We start from the raw sequence: 19,762 nt of genomic DNA, 5'->3' as shown, positions 1-19,762 counted from the left end.
ATGGGATGCAGAAATGGAAAGACCCGAGGGAGAACCTGCACAAATCACTCAAGGTAGCAGGACCTTGTCGAGAGGACTATTTAAAAAGTAGTCAGGATCCCTAGCTTTATAAACAGCTGCATAGCATAACTTCCTTGCTTATATACACATTTAATTTAATTCTATAAATTACTTGTTGGGCTGCAGTTGCAGTAACGTGTCCAATGCTGGACACCAGACTTCAGGAAATATGTTAACACTTTGAAGAGTGTTGAGAAAATTACTGGAATGGTGTCAGAGCTGCAAGACTTGTGTATAGAGAAAGTAGAGAAATTGAGGTTGCTTTCCTTACAGCAGAGAATGTTAAGGGGAGATTTAATAGAGTGTGCAAAATCATGTCGGATTCTGATGGGAGTAAATATGGATGAACCATTTCCAATGACAGTGCAGTAAATAGCTAGAGGACACATTTAAAATAACTGACGAAAGAACCCGGAGGTGAGATTAGATGATTTTTAATGCAGCAAGCTGTTACAATCTGTAACAAATTTCCTGAAAGGGTGGTGGAAGAGGATCAAAATATTTTTTTTTGATGCGGACACTGAGATTTTCCTGAGATAACAGAGCATAACTACCTCAAAGGGCTGTAGGAAGTCACAGAGATGGGAAGGGGGAAAACCATGGAGGGATGTGAAAAAGTATTTGAATTTTAAAATTGATTCATTACTCAATCAGGAGCAAATATAGTTCAGTGAGCATAGAGGTAATGGGTGACACAATAATAAAACATCATGTACTTCATCATGGCCCTACTGAGGCATCACTATTGAAATTTATTGGCACACTCCTTTCAGACATCTTCATACTGTCTCTCCAGGTAAATATTTACTGCTCCTTGCTACATGGACAAGGAAAGTAATCTCTAGTACCTCATGTGCATCAATAAGGAGAAACAGAGATAAGCAATGTTACTCACCCCCATTGTTAGAAGCAAGGAATGGACTGATGCTGACTTCTCAGCTTGAAATTAGATTTTTCATAGGACACTTTATAAATTAATGCAAGATAGTTAAGAGGAGAATAAGAGAAAATAAACATGAAGAATACTTTCTGATATGCCAGAGCTGCACTGAGAGCAAGTACAGGTTCATGTGCGTGATAGGCAAGCTTAGGACAGAAGTCAGGAGAGTATGTATTTATGCGCAGTGTGGTCAATGGTTATAACAAGTGAGCAGGTACAGAGTTAAGTCCAACTAACTTTTGTTAGGAAACAAAGCAATGACCAAGTACTCTGGAACAATGAAACAAAATGGCTCAAAGCCCATTCGAACCTTCCTTGCGACTCCCCTCTGTCCTAGCAGCTGTTTCACACTAGGGCCTTGGAAGAGGTCATTTAAAAATCTTGCTTGAGGCTTAAAGGAAGCTAGGGAAGAAAATAACTGAAAAGGGGAAGGCGCACTTTTGGTAATTAACAACAAAATTAAAAATTAATTATCTATTGTAATTTTAGTGTGGTTTTACTCACTGAAACTAACACATTCAAAATAACAGATGGATGACATCAATTAGTAAAACTAATATTACAGTAGCCCATAGAAAAGGGCAATTAACTTTTTCCAGGAAATGCTGATTCAGGGGAACCATAGATTTGAGCCAGGGAAGTGGGTTGGAAATTTTCGGAAATGGGAAGAGAAAGGAATCAGGACACTAAAAGATTTGTTTCTTCGGGCTCGTTTTGCAGGATCGAAGAAGCTGGGAGCAAAGTATGGGCCGGAGCAGGGGGAAATGTTTAGATACATGCAGGTTTGAGACTTTCCAGAGAAAAGAGCTTCCCAGTAGAGCTGGCTTCCACATTGCTGGAGGAGGTGCTGATGACAGAGGGACTGGACAAGGGGGTAATATCGGCAGTTTACGGGGCTATTTTGGAGGAGAAGGCGCCGCTGGAAGGGATCAAGGCAAAGTGGGAGGAAGAGTTGGGAGAGGGTATGGAGGAATCGTTCTGGTGTGAGATGCTCTGGAGGGTGAATGCCTGCACCTCATGTGCGAGATTAGGGCTGATACAGCTGAAGGTGGAGTATAGAGCGCACTTTACAATGGCGGGGATGAGCCGGCTCTTTGAGGGGGGTAGAAGATGGGCGTAAACGTTGGGGGGGGCTGGAATTTGCGAAAAGGTCAACTTTGAACTGAGGGGAAGGATGGGATGGAGGGGTTCTACAATTCATGGGCGTTATTCATTGTGCACTTTTGAGAATTGGATCACATCAAACATTGGGGGTGGAGAGAGACTGTATGTGTTAATGGTGACTATGGGTGATTCCTGATTCCTTTTTGTCATTTGTTTATGTTAACATGCAGGCTAATGTCTGGGGTTTGGTGGGAGAATGGGATTGTTGTTATTGATATGGGGATCAACATTACATTAGTTACTGATTATTGTTTATTGTTGGGTGTAAATTTGGGAGAAAATGTGAAAAAGGAGAATAAAAAATATATTTTTTAAAACTACTCCAGTTTCCAAAATTCAAGTTTCAAAGTTACTTATTTTTTATAATTATAAAAGGATTCTAAATAATACTCGAACAAGAGCTAGTTAATGAGATACACACCCTGCACTGTGTCAAGTTGGATTACAGCATTCTCAATTCAACATCCCTGCTGCCAGAATTAAAAGTCACCCTTGGTACCAATCTGCATTAATGTACACATTGTTTTCAAAATAAAAATATAAACAAACAGAGATTTATTTTTCAACGTGTTGATTTAGTCTTCTGAATATTTCTATATATTTAGCTGTCCTGAAGTCTTCATCATATCACAGATTATTCCAATACCCACAAAGTGGCGGCTTCAACAAAACATGTTAAACCCAAAAGCAGAATGATTTTCAAATGGAGAGAGATTGGGAAATGTTGGTATTCAGAGGGACCTAGGTGTTCCAGTACACGAATCACAACATGTTAACATGTAGGTAATGTAAGTAATTGGGAAATTACAAAAGGATTGGAGTACAATTGAAAATAAATCTTAGTAAAATTGTATAGAATTTTGATAAGACCACTCCTAGAGTACGGTGTGGTTTTTCCTCATCAAAGAAAGGAACAGCCTAACCCTGTTCCTTATTTATGTTCTTAAGTTGTTAGTCGATAAAGGAATCACATGACCTGGTTACGATGCTACAATACCTACCACAAAATATTACTTCAATTATCTATTTCCAAAAATGAGGCAACAATGTTGGCAAAGGAACATGGCACATCCCAAGAGCTCCTGTTCTCATAATAGCAAGTTTTGGGTGAGAGCAAAACAAGACCATTAGGGGTGTAAAAAGCTGGGTGAGAGACTGAGATCAGTGGGTGTAGAACGAGCCCCGTGGCGGTATAAAGAGGTGGCTGGGAGCAGAACAAAATCAGCAGGGGTATACAAAGCTGAGTGGGAGGAGGCAGACTGTGAGAAAAGAGAAAAACATCAAGATGTGACATTACAGGAAAGCAGTGGTTATTCGTTGAGGCTCTCCCAGTTTTCCCTTATTTTCTCTTTTCTAAACTAGGCATTGGTCTAAAATAGGGACGGAGAAATTAAAATTTTCAATCAGGGAAGTATAACAATACTTAGATTCATATTAAGGGGATGAGCACAAATTACCCTTGAGACATTATTTTAAATTAATTGTTTTGACTAAGTACAAGCTACATCCTAAAAGAGGGAATTGAGCTTTCTTTTGATTAAAAAAACACTGGATGGGCAACCGACAGCTGTGACTTGCAATTCCTGCACCATATGGGAACTTCAGGACAATTCACACCTCTTGGGGGACCATAGAAATACAGGAAACGGCCCCAGCTGCTTCAGCTTGAGTTCACAGATTTCCAAATATGAAGATTAGCTGGCGTCATGGCAAAGCATCAAAAAGGATGAGTGTTTCCTGCCCGGACAATTCAAGATGGATCTATCCCATAGGTAGACAGAGTTCATGATAGTAGGAAGAGACAGGAAGTTCAGAACCCTGGTTTTGCACAGTGGGCTAAATCGCTGACTTGTAATGCAGAACAATGCCAGCAGCCCGGATTCAATTCCAGTACCACCCTCCTCGAACAGGTGTTGGAATGTGGCAACTAGGGGCTTTTCACAGTAACTTCATTGAAGCCTACTTGTGACAATAAGCGATTATTATTATTATAAGTCTTCAGGGTGTGCCATTCTCAAATTGGTACGTATCAATGACTAAGAGTGACAGTACATTGAAGATGGCTAGGCCATGATACCAGTAGACATGGGACTGCACGGGTCTGAAGAGGAAACAGCAAAGTACAGAAATACTATTGTTATATGAGATTCCACAGTTAGGGAAACAGCCAGGTGTTTCTGTAACCATCATTGATAGTGCCGCATGGTGTTTTGCATCCCTGCTGCCATTATCAAGGTAAGAAGTCTTACAACACCAGGTTAAAGTCCAACAGGTTTGTTTCAAACACGAGCTTTTGGAGCACGGCTCCTTCTTCAGGTGAATGGAAAGGCTTGTTCCAGAAACAATTGAATTGTTTTCTGGAACAAGCCTTTCCATTCACCTGAAGAAGGAGCCGTGCTCCGAAAGCTCGTGTTTGAAACAAACCTGTTGGACTTTAACCTGGTGTTGTAAGACTTCTTACTGTGCTCACCCCAGTCCAACGCCGGCATCTCCACATCATGGCCATTATCAAGGACATCGCAAAGAGAGTGCAGAATAATCTGCAGGAGAAAGGGATTGTCCACCTTGTTACCAATGAGAAAGAAAGGGCAGATGGTTCTACGGGAAGACTTTCATTAGTGAGGGAGGTAATTAAAAAGTAGGACCTCAAAAGGTAGTAATGCCTAGATTACTCCCAAAACCATACAATAGCGAGAATAGAAATAGGAAGATGAGGAGGATCAGACACGGTGCAGGAGGGACAGCTTCAGATTCTTGTGGCATTGGGACTGGGACCAGTTCTAGGGCAAAAAGGACAGGTTGCACCTCAGAGAACAACAGGCAGGATTCTCCCAGCACGGGGCCGGACCAGAGAATCCCCGCAACCGGGCCACGCCGCCCCAATGCCGGCGCACGATTCTCCACAGAGCGGGCAATGCCATTGGCGACGGCGCGTTTGGCATGGCGCCAGTTGCGGCAGAGAGCCGGGCCACCGATTCTCTGGCCCGGATGAGCCAAGCGGCCGCTCTAAAAAGGCAGACTCCCGGCGGCTGCGACCAGGTGTGGACAGCGCCGGCGGGAATTCTGTACGCAGGGTCGGGGGCAGCCTGTGGCGGGGGCGGGCTTCGGTGGGCCTGGCCCGCGATCAGGGCCCACCGATTGCCGGGCCAGCCTCTCGCTTCCTGGGCCTATTTTCTTACGCGCCGGCCCCTGAACCCCCGCGCCATGTTGCATCGGGGCCAGCACGTTGAGGGAGGCCACCGCACACGCGCGTGTTGGCGCCGGCACCACTGCACATGCGCAGATCCTGCGGCGCGCAGTTCGCGCAGGGAATGGGAGGCTGGAGCAGCGTGAACCGCTCCACCGCCATGCTGGCCCCCTGTAGGGACCAGAATCGGTACTCCCAGCGGCCCGTTCATGTCATCGTGAAACGCGACAGCGTTTCCGACAGTGTGGACACTCTGCCGCCGAATGGGAGAATCCCACCCAACATCTTTACGAAAGTAGTTGGGAAGGTTTCAACTATTGGCAAGGGCTGGCAAAAACATATAGAAACAGAAAAGAAAAATAAGGAGCATAAAAAGAGTGACATGTTTAGTACAAAAGAAGTAGTACTATATTAAATAGGAATACAGATTAGAATGCATATACGTAAATGCACAAAGTATGATGAATATGATTGGTGAGCTACATGCATTAGGACAAAGATGAAAATATAACCCCAGAGGCACAGGGCAAGATAAGAATACTTAATAAGTACTTGCATCAATGTTTACCAAGGAAGAGGATGCAGACAAAATATTAGCAGAAGCAAATATAGTAGAGGTAACGGATGCGGTGAAAACTGATTAAGTGGAATGTACTGGAAAGGTTGGCTATGGTTAGAACAGATAAGTCGTTGGTGGTGATGGCTTGCATCAAGACTGCTGAGGGAAGTGGGGTAATGAAAGTGGAAGTGCTTGCCATAATTTAGCAATCTTCATTTTTTACAAAAGAGGTGCCAGAGAAGTGGAAAGTACAAGTTAGTGGATTGAAAATGCTAAACTGCCCCTTAACTAGAAAAAAATAAATTGGGCACTCTAAATTTATTTTAAAAAAAGAGAAGTGGAAAATGACAAGTGTACAAGAAAATATTTCTGGTGCTACAGGCTAGTTAATGCATCAGTGGTAAATAAGGACTTAGAAACAATAATCAGGGAAAAAAAATAGGCAGCCAGTGGATCAACCCTGGTTCAATCTGGTGCAGAGAAAAGTCAGGAGAGATGATGGATGGAGGGGTTAACAGAAAAGACAAAAAAAGGGAGAGAAAAGGGGAAATAGCAGTGAAAAGATAAAATCTGGAGCAGCAACAAAAACACACACATTGTAAACTAAGCTACACTGGCATGGTTATGGCTAGATCAAGATAGCTATGCTCTGAAATGTATGAATAGAGAGGAGACGTCACATGGGGAAATTTTAGATTTAAAACCTATCGTCTGATGAAGTTAATGCAAGTGGAAGCAGCGCTGAAATGGTGTCCAGGTGCCAAGACAGGCGAGTGAGACCACAAGGTATTCGTCTCAGAGCATTTATGTATCTATTTCAAATAATAATGTTTTCTGTGGTCATATTGAAATAGCCACTGTTGGAGCTTAAAGTTAGATGTGAAGAGAAAACAATTATGGATGTCTGTGGATGGATCCCCTGGGAATAATTACTGATAAATTTACATGTCATAAAAACAAAGCAATATTTCAAAACCATTAAAGCTGAGAATCAAGAATCTTTTACATAAAACAGTTTTATAGTTTCCTATAAATTATACATTAACTTCAACAGCCAGCAAGTTGCACAACTGAAAGTTAATTAATTCCCTAGCTGTCACTTCCAGTAGATGAAAAGCAGCAGCGACAAATCGGCATTCTAACCATCATTGTTCCAACTGTCGGCAAGATAAAGCGCCCTTGGGTGATCTGAAAGGTGAGGCAGCTTGATACAGTGAAGCATGTCCTTCAGTGCCAGTCTCCACTGCCTTGTCTTCACAATAATTGTGATGGCTCATTGAAATTGATCAAATTGGGGATTGGATTAAGTTGATATCGATATAATCAGTACTTGGCAGTCACAGTACCAGTTGAAGCATGTGCGAGTGATTTGATAGTGGAACTTCATCTAAACAATAGTTCAGGTTTAACAAGTCCTCATCAATGAGCCAGCCCCTCTTTCCAATTCTGTGGCTCCCACATTAACAACTCCATTTCTGCCAAGCAGATCCAGATCACAGCGTTAAAATCACCGCTATGTTGAATAGACTCCCTCGAAAGTAATTGATATGTTGAATACAAATATTCCTCATTTTTAAATTAAAACAAGGTTTGCGCTGTAGAAAGATATTGTAGTAATAATCATGGCCACATTTTGTCATATGTATTCAGGGTTCTATTATTATGGGCCAGGGTTTAGAGAACACCAAAGCATATCATGGAGTTCACCCAAAACTTTGAACAGATTTTGGTTATGGGGAGCACAAGGGCCCACTTTACAGGTATGATGCAACAGAGATTTAAAGTATTTTTAAAACAAAACAATGTTCATTCTATGAATCCAGTTAACATTTTATAAACACACAGTAAACATCTTATCAACTACCAACACTCATAACCCCCCAAAAAGATACAGTACTCTATAGGTAACCCTTAGTAACTTTCCTAACAACATCCATAAGTCAAAAACCCTTTTTCACAAAGACAGTAGGTTTGCATTCCTTACAGAAAGAGGTATTACTTTGAAATCATCAAGTGATCTGGAAACATTCTTTGGCATGAAGCGAGAGAGGCCAAAATACATGTGTTTGGTTTGAATGCAGCTCTCCAACTGAAAGTGAAACTAAAACACAGAGCCAAAAAGAGCTTCCATCTCAAAACAAAAGTAAAAAGCAGAATCATATTCCAGCTCCACCCATACAATGACATCACTGCAGCTATTTGATAAACACCCATTTCTTAAAGGTACCCGCACATGACACTATATTACATTTTTAATAAGGATTTTTGTCTTACAGGATAATAAATGCATGAATGGGCTACATATTAACAAACTGAATTATATATTACACTACACCAATGAGGAAACGTAATGCCCAATAATAGACAATGCATCAAAGATACCCAACTTTTCAACGACAGCTTTCCCATTAATTTTGACTGCGTGTGAACATTATGTGTTTTCCTTTCCTGTTGTCTACCTTTAAAAGTTTCTCTTTCGCAGTTTCTAAAGTTCCTAATGAATTTTATTATGGAATCATAAAACGATACGGCAAATATGAGGCAACTTGACCCATCATGCCCGAGCAGGCTCTCTGGTGGAGACCTCCAATAGCTCCACTCCCCTTCTCTTTCCCCATAGTTTTGTAATTTCTTTCCTCTTCAAGTACAACGTTAATCCAAATCTGTTTTGAATGTAACTTTTCAATATGCTTTGCTGCCCCTTCAGCAATGCATTCCAAATCAAAAAAGCTCTGTGCTGCCTCAGGTTCTTTTGTCAACTACCTTAAATTGTGTGCTCTGTTTATTAACCTTTCTGTCATGGAAGGCTCGGGAGCCCCTGGGTGGTCAGGTTCTGGGCAGGATGGTACCGTGGCACGCACAATGTTAGCCAGGCACCCACGATGTCACCCAGGCACAATGGCTCTGTCAGCCTGGCACCCTGCCTGTGCCACTTGTCAGTGCTATTGCCAGTGTGCCTGACTGGCAGTGCCCAGGTGGCACCTTGCCTGTGCCTGGCATCGGGCCAGGGGTGCCCTGCCCTTATTGGATGAGGTATGGCAGGGTCAATGACCGCCGCATTGGTAAGTTGGGGTATGGGTAGGCCGCGGTGGGGGGTTCAGAGATAGGGCGCATTTAAAATAGCACCCTGATCTCTTCCTGCACTGGCGAGCAGAGTTCATTAGTGCAGGCAAAGAGGGCAGCACGGTGGCGCAGTGGGTTAGCCCTGCTGCCTCACGGCGCCGAGGTCCCAGGTTCGATCCCGGCTCTGGGTCACTTGTCCGTGTGGAGTTTGCACATTCCCCCCCCCCTCCCCCCCCACACCACCACCACCCCCGTGTTTGCGTGGGGTTCGTCCCCACAACCCAAAGATGTGCAGGCTAGGTGGATTGGCCATGCTAAATTGCCCCGTATTTGGGGGGGGGTGGGAGATGGATTGGGTACTCTAAATTTATGAATAAAAGATTTTTAAAAATTAGTGCAGATAAAGAGACTAAATGCGGCCTTGATGGAGTGTTCCTCTCTGTGGCCCAGGAATAAAGCAGAGTCCGATTTAACAGTAGATTCGTTGGGAAACAACCGGGTAAATATGCCTGACACGGGACTCTGTTTCATTTCAATTAAATCGTGCTCAGGGTTTTCCAAATAGAGTCCAGTGTTAAGCCAGGCTGCTGAATAAAATTTTAAAAATGCTATGAAGCTGCTTGTCCAATCAGAAGCTACTTTCTCCCTGCATAGGCTGCTGATAGGTGTGAGTACCTAATGCAGTAAGAAGAGCGTGCGCGGGCTTGCGCGTGAGAGAGTGCTCACGCGTGGCAGAGCGAGAGCGAGACGGGAATACGCGCGGATGAAAGAGGGCGCACTGGAAGAGAGGGGCATGCGCGGGGAGGGAAGGTGTGCGCGTGGGGATGGAGAGGGCGTGGTCCGGACAGGCAGAAGAAGTCGGGGGAGAAAGAGAGGGCACGGGCTGGAGAGAGTCAGAATGTGCGGGCTGGTGAGAATGAGTGTAGAGGCAGGCGGCAGACAGATCGCACAGGCGGCCGCGAGGACGAGCGGGCAGCCGAGAGTGCGCATGAGTGTGTGCACGGGCGTGACAGTGTGCGCACGGGTTGGAGTACGCGCACGCGTGTGAGTGTGCACGCGCATGAAAATGTGCAGGCATGTGGAAGTGTGCACGCATGTGAAAGTGTGCACGCGCTTGAATGTGCACATGCTTGAGTGTGTATGTGCGTAAGTGTGCATGTGCGTAAGTGTGCATGTGCGTGAGAGTGCGCGTGCGTGAGAGTGCGCGTGCGTGAGAGTATGAGGTACAGTGCGCGTGCGACTGCAAGAGAAAAGCATAACAGCAGTGGTTATCTATCATATGAGTACACACCTGCGTGAGTGCATACGTGCGCAGGAGCGTGCGTACATGAGAAAGTGCCGCGTGCGCGAGAATGCACATGCCTGAGCACATGCACGTGCGTGAGCGCATGCGCAAGATAGTGCAAGCGCCATGCGCATGAGTGTACTTGCAGGAGAGAAAGTGCTTGCATGAGAGAGCGCACATCATGTGTGCGAGGGTGTTCATGTGTGAAAATAATAAGAATGTTTCTCAGCGGTTCCATCAGTACTCTTGGGAGGCTAAAGGGTTCTGCTGCCGTAAAAGTTTGGGAAACCGTGCATTAAGAAAAGAAAAGAAAGCCAAACGTTTCCACAGTTATAAACAAAAAGCCAATAAGCAGTCAATACTATCCATCTTATACTCTTTAACTGCCAGAATTAACACGAGGTAAATATGAAATTAATAGGAATACTATGGTTAAACATATCACAAACTAGCAGACACAACAAAGAAAGATCGCACAAAGTTTATCTGAAACCCATCCAGACATCAGTCACAAAAATCCTTTAAGCTCGGTCTTCAATTTCACTCCGTCGAGGATATAGCCTGATTTCCCTTCATCAGTCGCTCCAACTCACACTGTCTCAGAAACTGCTCAACTTCCAGTTGCTCAATTTCTTCGCCCGATATTGCATCCCAGTGGATTCACAAGACTACACTCCAGCATCTAATAACTGGTACAATCCCAGATCTCTGGCAGATAACCACTGCAGGTGGGCTTTTCTTTGCCCCAACTGCCAGCGTCCTGGAGCAGACAGCTTCACCTCAGCTTCACCAAGCAGTCAACTAATTCCTGGGCTTGAGCGACCACTGCTCCAGGGCCATTTTGAGCTACAGCACCCGGCTTCTCGGACGCCCAGCTTCATGGCGCTAACAGAATTTGAGCTGCATGGAGCTGACCGTCGTGTACAACTGTTCCTCACTGTCACGTGACTTCCTTTTCCAGCTTCCAAAAACCTAGTCACTTAGTCACACTTTCCACACCAAGGCTCCAGTCCGGTGGTTGGGTTTTTGTTAAAAAATGCTTTAACCATTGCACAGCATGGCCCAGTGTCATGTCGAATTCCCTCACAGTACACAGTCAAGTGTCTCTGTTTGAGTGCCACCTTTAAAATTATACCATCTTCTTTGTTTTGCCTCTCCCCATGACTTCTACCAAAATGCATCACTTCAGATTTCTCTTCACATTTTAATCTGTCTATAATCTACCTGAAGTCTATTACTATTCACCCAATTGTTGCTACAGGGTTAGAGAAGAGGCCAATTCAATTATACGTTTAAATATAGTTAGACATAAAGGGTAGAACTAAATTTGATTTTCTAAAAATAAAGATTACATCTAACAAAATTAATTTAACTCAAATCACTTACTGTTTATTAACTTGACAAGTCTATCGTACGCAGGCTCCACTACAAAAATAGGGTCGTGACTGAGAAAATTCTTGACAGGCATCTGCACTTTGACCATGAAACCTGAATGTGAGATTTAAAGTAAAAGTTTCTTTTTAATACTCAGGATTCAACAAAATGCATTCCTAATTCAGCTTCATACATCACAAAATATCAATTCAGTTAGACAAAGACATTCAAAACCACATTACAAAGATTCAGCATTAAACATCTTTTAAAAGTCAGCTAAATAATACCACACCCTAGAGAAAAACCTATTTGGCTCAAAATCTCCAATCATCTTAACTGTAAACATTATCACAAACAGTTCGATTCATTTAAGATGCCAGCCAGAATGTTGTGTGCTAAAGCTACATTATAGACCAGTGGTTTTCAAACTTTATTTCCCAGCACCCACATTTGCCAACCAGCCAAACTTCGGGACCCATGCCGGCCGATCTTTGCGACACATGCCTGGTGACCAAAGTGACCCACGCCACATTCACTTACCTTTAATGAGAAAGTGGAGCCAGCTTGATCCTCACAATCTCACTTGAATCAGATTCACATGAGGAGAAGGCAGTGTGCAGGTGCAGACATCAGCCAGTTCCTCTGTGCCGTCTTCATCTTTTGAGAAGGGAAAATCCAATCTTGCACATTTGTTGTCAGGAAAGGCAATAGCAACAAAATGCTTGTTTTACTCAGCACTAGATACCCCTGGGAGATGCTACTCCTGAAGGCTGACAGCCTCATGGGCATTCGGTATTTTTAATGTGCTATCACTGGTCAGGTACAACAGTGTAGTCTTTTCATTTGGAGTCAGCTGTAAGTTAATAGCTGGGTCTCAACCTCAAGAGGAATTTTCAAGTACAACTTCTCTTTCAAAATCTGAAACTTCTCCTCTCATTTGCTAATACTTCCCTGCATATAACACAGATGGGCTTTGCATTCTTATTTCCATTGGCACAACTGACAAACCATAGATCAAGAAATCATCTTTTACACCTTTGTTCCCGAATTAAGATTCTTCTTTGCAAAGGCCCGGGAGCTCTGTACAGAGCTTACACTAGAACAGCTCTGTCCTGCTCTGGACTGTCCTCAGCAGCTCTCTCCAGCAGATACAGTTGTGAGTTCCTGGCCAATAGGTACACTACCTATTTGTGTCTGGCCGTCTCTTCCTTGTAAGAAAACGATCCACCTTCACAGTCCTCTTTACTTGCTTGCTATCAGCTAGGAAATGGAAGCAGCTCTCCTCCATAATTTGGCAGCAAAAGCATATACATATGAGGCGCTTGATGTCAAGTGCACATGCAGGGCACGTGACCCGGTCACTGCTGCCGCTTCTGGTCGGGACACTGCACACAGCCTCATTTCTTCCTTATTTAAAAAATGGCAGCAGCCACCATTATCAATCGAAATGCTGGCAGTAGCCGTTGGGTACTTCTCCTAAGAATGGCACCACCACAGGAACAGCACAGCTGATCGTTCAGCGACCCTCCCGACACCTGCCCCTGGCCCACCCACAGGTCACGACCTGCACTTTGAAAAACCCTGCAGTGGTTCCCAAACATTTTCATCTGCAGACACTTGGGTAGGGCAAAAGACCTTGCAGACCACCTATCAATCTGGTCCAACCTACATTCGCTTGCCAGAATTAGTGAGAACCTTTGGAGATTATACATGCATTGCTGTTTCTTCCCTCCTGAATATAGGACGTTTACAGGCATTTTACTTAATATAAGTAAATTAATTCATACCAGAAACAAAAGTACAGGCATTTCCATGTTGTAAACATTAATAAGTGCACAAAGACATGTTTATCAGAAATATTCTAATATGTGTTATAAAATCATCACAACAATCTTCTTCTGAGAAACAAATATTTAGGTTACATCTATATTAAGCAATATAAGTCAACAATAACATAAATCTTGCGTATAAAACTATATTGTTGCTCACATAAAACTTGTGCCACGCAAACTGGAGCCAACCTGACTCTGTAACAGCACACAAGGGATGGGGTTGAGAATTCTGGCCTGTTCTCTCATTATGACCTTGGCTTTGGTCTTGTGTGCCAGTGACTTGCATCATGGGCCAGATCGCGGACCACACTTTGGGAACCACTAATTTAGAGGCTTGAGTACTTAATATAGTCTGACACCTCTGACAGTTCTGGGGTAACGCTGCACTGCGGCAGGTATTGACTTTTGGGATAAGATATCTAACCACGTTTCATCTCCGTTCTCAGACAAATGTTAAAAAATGTTCCACCACACGATACAAAGAGTCAGAACTGCCTCCAGCCCCATGTCCTGGCCAACATTTACCTCTCAACCAACAGCTGCAACAACTGATCTGGTCATTTATTTTAGTGCAGCACGGTGGCGCAGTGGGTTAGCCCTGCTGCCTCACGGCGCCGAGGTCCCAGGTTCAATCCCGGCTCTGGGTCACTGTCCATGTGGAGATTGCACATTCTCCCCGTGTGAGCGTGGGTTTTGCCCCCACAACCCAAAGATGTGCAGGCTAGGTGGATTGGCCACTCTAAATTGCCCCTTACTTGGAAAAAATAAATTGGGTACTCTAAAAGTTAAAAAGAATTTAGTGCAGTTTGTGGGTCCTTGCAGTTTCCAAAATGATTGCCACACTGCCTATGTTACAACAGTGACTATACTTCAAAAGTACTTTATACATTCTAAACCACTCTGGGCCTTTACAACATCAGAAGAGGCAAAACAGAGATTCAATGCTTTCTTTATATGAATTCCTCCTTTGTAAATTATGGCCCATTGCTCGCCAATAAATTCACACCAGCAAAATTCTTATCCTGTAACCTATAGAGCGCACAGGAAAACATTGGCATAAACGTATTCAAGCATTTCTTTCATTCATAAACTAAGCAGACTGGCGATGGCAATGCAAAAAAAAAGCTAAATTTTAAATGATCATCCCAAAAAGGTTGTCAGAATCTGTTTATAGTTATTTGCCACAAAAAATACTGGGGTCAAGGCAATTTTTTGGAGCAGTATAAAAGAAATTTGTCCTGCATAAACTTAGGGCACAGAATTTAGAACATAGAACATAGAACATTACAGCGCAGTACGGGCCCTTCGGCCCTCGATGTTGCGCCGACCATTGAAACCATCAACCGACCACTTAAATGCCCTTAAAGTTGGCGAGTCTACTACTGTTGCAGGCAGGGCGTTCCACACCCCTACTATTCTCTGAGTAAAGAAACTGCCTCTGACATCTGTCCTATATCTACTACCCCTCAATTTAAAGCTATGTCCCCTCGTGTTGGTCATCACCATCCGAGGAATGAGACTCTCACTGTCCACCCTATCTAACCCTCTGACTATCTTATATGTCTCTATTAAGTCACCTCTCAGCCTTCTCCTCTCTGACGAAAACAACCTCAAGTCCCTGAGCCTTTCCTCGTAAGACTTTCCCTCCATACCAGGCAACATCCTAGTAAATCTCCTCTGAACCCTTTCCAAAGCTTCCACATCCTTTCTATAATGTGGTGACCAGAACTGCACGCAGTACTCCAGGAGCGGCCGCACCAGAGTTATGTACAGCTGCAGCATGACCTTGTGGCTCCGAAACTCAATCCCCCTACTGATAAAGGCTAGCACACCATATGCCTTCTTAACAGCCCTATTAACCTGGGTGGCAACTTTCAGGGATTTATGTACCTGGATGCCGAGATCTCTGTTCATCTACACTACTAAGAATCTTGCCATTAGCCCAGTACTCTGCATTCCTGTTACTCCTTCCAAAGTGAACCACCTCACACTTTTCCGCATTAAACTCCATCTGCCACCTCTCAGCCCAGCTCCGCAGCTTATTTATGTCCCTCTGTATCCTAAAACATCCTTCAGCACTATCCACAACTCCACCGACCTTCGTGTCATCTGCAAATTTACTAACCCATCCTTCTACACCCTCTTCCAGGTCATTTATAAAAATGACAAACAGCAGTGGCCCCAAAACAGATCCTTGCGGTACACCACTAGTAACTGAACTCCAGGATGAACATTTGCCATCAACCACCACCCTCTGTCTTCTTTCAGCTAGCCAATTACTGATCCAAACCGCTAAATCACCTTCAATCCCATACTTCCGTATTTTCTGCAATAGCCTACCATGTGGAACCTTATCAAACGCCTTACTGAAATCCATATACACCACATCAACCGCTTTACCCTCATCCACCTGTTTGGTCACCTTCTCAAAAAACTCAATAAGGTTTGTGAGGCATGACCTACCCTTCACAAAACCGTGTTGACTATCGCTAATCAACTTGTTCTTTTCAAGATGATTATAAACCCTATCTCTTATCATGGGCTAGACAGCTGGTTTGTAATGCAGAACAAGGCCAGCAGCATGGGTTCAATTCCCGTACCAGCTGAGAATTCAGAATTCTCCCTCTGTGTACCCAAACAGGTGCCGGAAGTGGCGACTAGGGGCTTTTCACAATAACTTCATTGCAGTGTTAATATAAACCTACTTGTGACAGTACAAGATTATTTTTATTATTATTATATTTTTCCGACCAAAATGGATAACTTTGCAATTTATTAAAAAAGACATTTTCTTCCAACATAGACAATAACAAAGCCCCATTCCAACAAAACAGTCACCCCCTCCCCACCCCTACACTGGCCAAATTTCGCAGCCTACCCCTTCCACTGCACTCCCATTCACTAGCATTGCTCGCTCGTGTGGCAATTCCTGCCTAAAGGCCCCCTCCAACACTCCCCCCATCCCACCCCTTACACAACCCATCTTAACTTGCGCAATAGGCACATGATTACCGTACAAAATATCAAAGACGTCAATGCGTTCTAAAAAGCCCCAAAAATACAACCCTTACAATAAAAAAATTTAAAAACACAAAAGACCTCCTAAAGAAAGATGGAGAGGGGGAAGGAGAGCAATCACCCCAATACAAAATTACAACTTCTTAACATCCCCCCCGCCATATCAGCAAACAAGAACAATAACAAAACCCAATTTCCGCAGACATAACTCCTCCATTCAGCTCTCCCTCAGCTTATGATCCCCGATAAAGTAATTTGCCTCCTCTGGCATCCAAAAGCAATATTCCCGGCCATCATAGGTTACCCAAAGTCTGGCTGGAGATAACACTCAAAATCAAATCTGTCGTTGGCATACTGCCTTGGCCTTGTTGAACCCCGCTCGCATCCTGGCCAACTCTGCTCCAATGCCTTAATAAATCCAGATTCAATTTCCCTCCCATTCACAGACCCGTTTCGCCCTGGCCCACCTCAGGATCTTCTCCTTGTCCAGAAGCCTGTGCATCCGCACAATCACTGCAGAGGCTCCCCTGCTCTCGGCTTCTGCCTTAAGGACCAATGGAACCGATCCACCTCTCGGGCCTTGTTCAACACTTTCTCCTCCACTAACCTGGCCAGCATCCTCGCAACATAGTTCATGGCGTTCGTTCCCTCCATTCCATCTGGCAGACCCACAATCTGTAGGTTTTGTTGCCTGGACCTATTCTGCTGGTCCTCCACCTTCGACTGCAGCGACTTGCTCAAATCCCCCAAGACTGGGGATGGCAGCAGGGTAGCATGGTGGTTAGCATAAATGCTTCACAGCTCCAGGGTCCCAGGTTCGATTCCCGGCTGGGTCACTGTCTGTGTGGAGTCTGCACGTCCTCCCCCTGTGTGCGTGGGTTTCCTCCGGGTGCTCCGGTTCCTCCCACAGTCCAAAGATGTGCGGGTTAGGTGGATTGGCCATGCTAAATTGCCCGTAGTGTCCTAATAAATGTAAGGTTAAGGGGGGGTTGTTGGGTTACGGGTATAGGGTGGATACGTGGGTTTGAGTAGGGTGATCATGGCTCGGCACAACATTGAGGGCCGAAGGGCCTGTTCTGTGCTGTACTGTTCTATGTTCTATGTTCTATGACTGTCACCTGCGCCTCCAAAAACACCATAAGGTCACTCTGGTCAGACAGCACCTTCACCATTTGGATTATCGCCCTCTTTATTCCGAGGCTCATCTCCACCCATTCCAGGAACCCTGAAGAGGTGCAACTTCCCCCTCAATTGTCTTCGACCGATCGCTCTTTATTTCTTCCCTTTGCTCTCAAAACTCCTCTTTAATGAAGCCCATCTGCAGCTTTCCTGCCGACGATCCTTCCCCTTCTGCTATTTTAGAAATTGGTACTGTGCCACGAGTCTCCTCCAACTCTTTCACCAGGTCTTTCACTGTCTTCAGCCGGGTCTGATAACCCGTAAACATAGATTTCATAGAATTTACAGTGCAGAAGGAGGCCATTCGGCCCATTGAGTCTGCACCGGCTCTTGGAAAGAGCACCCTACCCAAGCCCATACCTCCACCCTATCCCCATAACCCAGTAACCCCACCTAACACTAAGGGCAATTTGGACCCCGAGGGCAATTTAGGCTGGCCAATTCACCTAACCTGCACATCTTTGGACTGTGGGAGGAAATCCATGCACACACGGGGAGGACGTGCAGACTCCACACAGACAGTGACCCAAGCCGGGATTCAAACCTGGGACCCTGGAGCTGTGAAGCATTTGTGCTAACCACTATGCTACCGTGCTGCCCAAACATGTCCATCCATCCAGGGGAGAACTTACTTCATTACACCCTCCGCTCTCTATTTCCTTCTGGAAGTGCCACTCACACCATGGCCACTGCTAGAAGTCCAATAACCTCACATATTTCCACATTCAACTCCATCTGCCAGTTTTTGGCCCACTCACCTAACCTATCCATATCCATCTGTAAATTTCTTATTTCCTCATTACAACTTACTATCCCACCTTTTTTAACACAGATCTAAGAGCCTGCCTGGCTGCATACCATCTCTGACAATTGCTGAGTGAAATAACACCTAAAATAAAGTTATGAATGTATTGTTCAGCATGTTTACACTCACACAAATTAAATGTTAGCACTGTGGACAAAAACAACTGGAAGTCCATGTTTTCTCAAACCAAATTAGAACCAATTTTCTGTTCGCTGTTAATAGTATCAATTTTCAAACCCACATAAAAACGATGCTGTCATCGAAATAGCCTCGATTTACCCAAGAATAGTTGGAAAACAATTGCATCCGGAAGGACAAATCGCTCAGTAACAAAACAGGAGATCCTCTTTTGGGCTGCCCCTCATCGTGCGCATGCGCCTGTCAGGCAGCGCAATGCCTGCCGGGAAATGTAGTCCGCTCGAATTGTTTTGAACTCTTTCTTGACGCCACCAACTGCCAACCCCGCAGCCACGACCAGCTGCGTCTGTTCCTCCGGTCTCTCAAAATTATTTTCGCGGAGGGATGGGGAAGGTACGTGACGTTGTAAAACGGGGTTTGTCCCTCTGGCCTTTCCCTTCTGATCCAGCCCAAAACCGCTCCCGTCAGCACACTCCGCCACAGAAATGCCCCCCGGTTATCCGTCGAATTTACCCGTCCCCGAGCTGTCTCCTTACCGTTTGCTCATGGCGCAGGCTCCATCCTGACCCGGGATTGACAGCCGCCCGCTGCGGGGGAAGCGCGAGCGACACCCGGTGACTGAACAAACGGTGCGCATGCGCACCCGGGCAGGTGGCAGCTGGAAGTGACTGAAGCTTGTTCCTGGAATTGTGTGGACAAGACTGAAACATAAAGCATAGCCTTCTCCCCGTTGAAATTGGCGAGGCCTTCGAGTTAAATGGAAACACTCAGCAGGTCAGGTAGCATCTGTGGAGAGAAGAACAAGTTAACAGGGAGAATTTCCTTGGCCTGCCTGAGATGGTAAAATTGCGGGGAGCTGTGGCAGATGGGCTCCCCAACCATGGGGCGGGTTTCTCCGTCCCGTCGCGCCAGATTTCTGGTTCAGCACGCCGTCAGGATTCTCCGTTTCGCCGACTGGTCAGTGGGGTTTCCCATTGTGGGGCAGCTCCATGCCGGCGAGAAACCCCCAGACTGCCGGCAAAACGGAGCATCCCGACGGCGGAGAACTCAACCCCATATGTCACTATCGGCGGGGATGGGTTTGGATAGGGTTCCCACCACAAGGTAACAGGAAACCAATTCAAATATGGAAAGGCCCTATTAAGGGCCATTCTACCA

General features: G+C 44.9%; 1 protein-coding gene across 11 annotated transcripts in view; it reads right to left on the bottom strand.

Annotated features, from left to right (window-relative positions):
* kiaa1109 (KIAA1109 ortholog) overlaps positions 1-19,242 on the bottom strand; it is a 534,122-nt gene extending 514,880 nt beyond the window's left edge. For 9 of the 11 annotated variants that reach the window (XM_038792369.1, XM_038792381.1, XM_038792375.1 and 6 more), the window contains exons 1-2: positions 19,141-19,226; positions 11,645-11,746 (exon numbers count right to left, since the gene is read on the bottom strand). The gene's annotated coding sequence lies outside the window, so the exon portion shown is untranslated. Of the gene's footprint in view, positions 1-11,644; positions 11,747-18,745; positions 18,764-19,140 lie in introns of those variants that run through there. The other 2 variants (XM_038792378.1, XM_038792379.1) reach the window with 2 other exon arrangements.
* Between the last annotated feature and the right edge of the window lie 520 nt (positions 19,243-19,762).

Source organism: Scyliorhinus canicula, chromosome 3 (genome assembly GCF_902713615.1).
Source record: "Scyliorhinus canicula chromosome 3, sScyCan1.1, whole genome shotgun sequence".
NCBI classification, from domain to species: Eukaryota; Metazoa; Chordata; class Chondrichthyes; order Carcharhiniformes; family Scyliorhinidae; genus Scyliorhinus; species Scyliorhinus canicula.
Note: the sequence above shows the minus strand (reverse complement) of the source record. Positions and strands in the feature narration are given on the sequence as shown.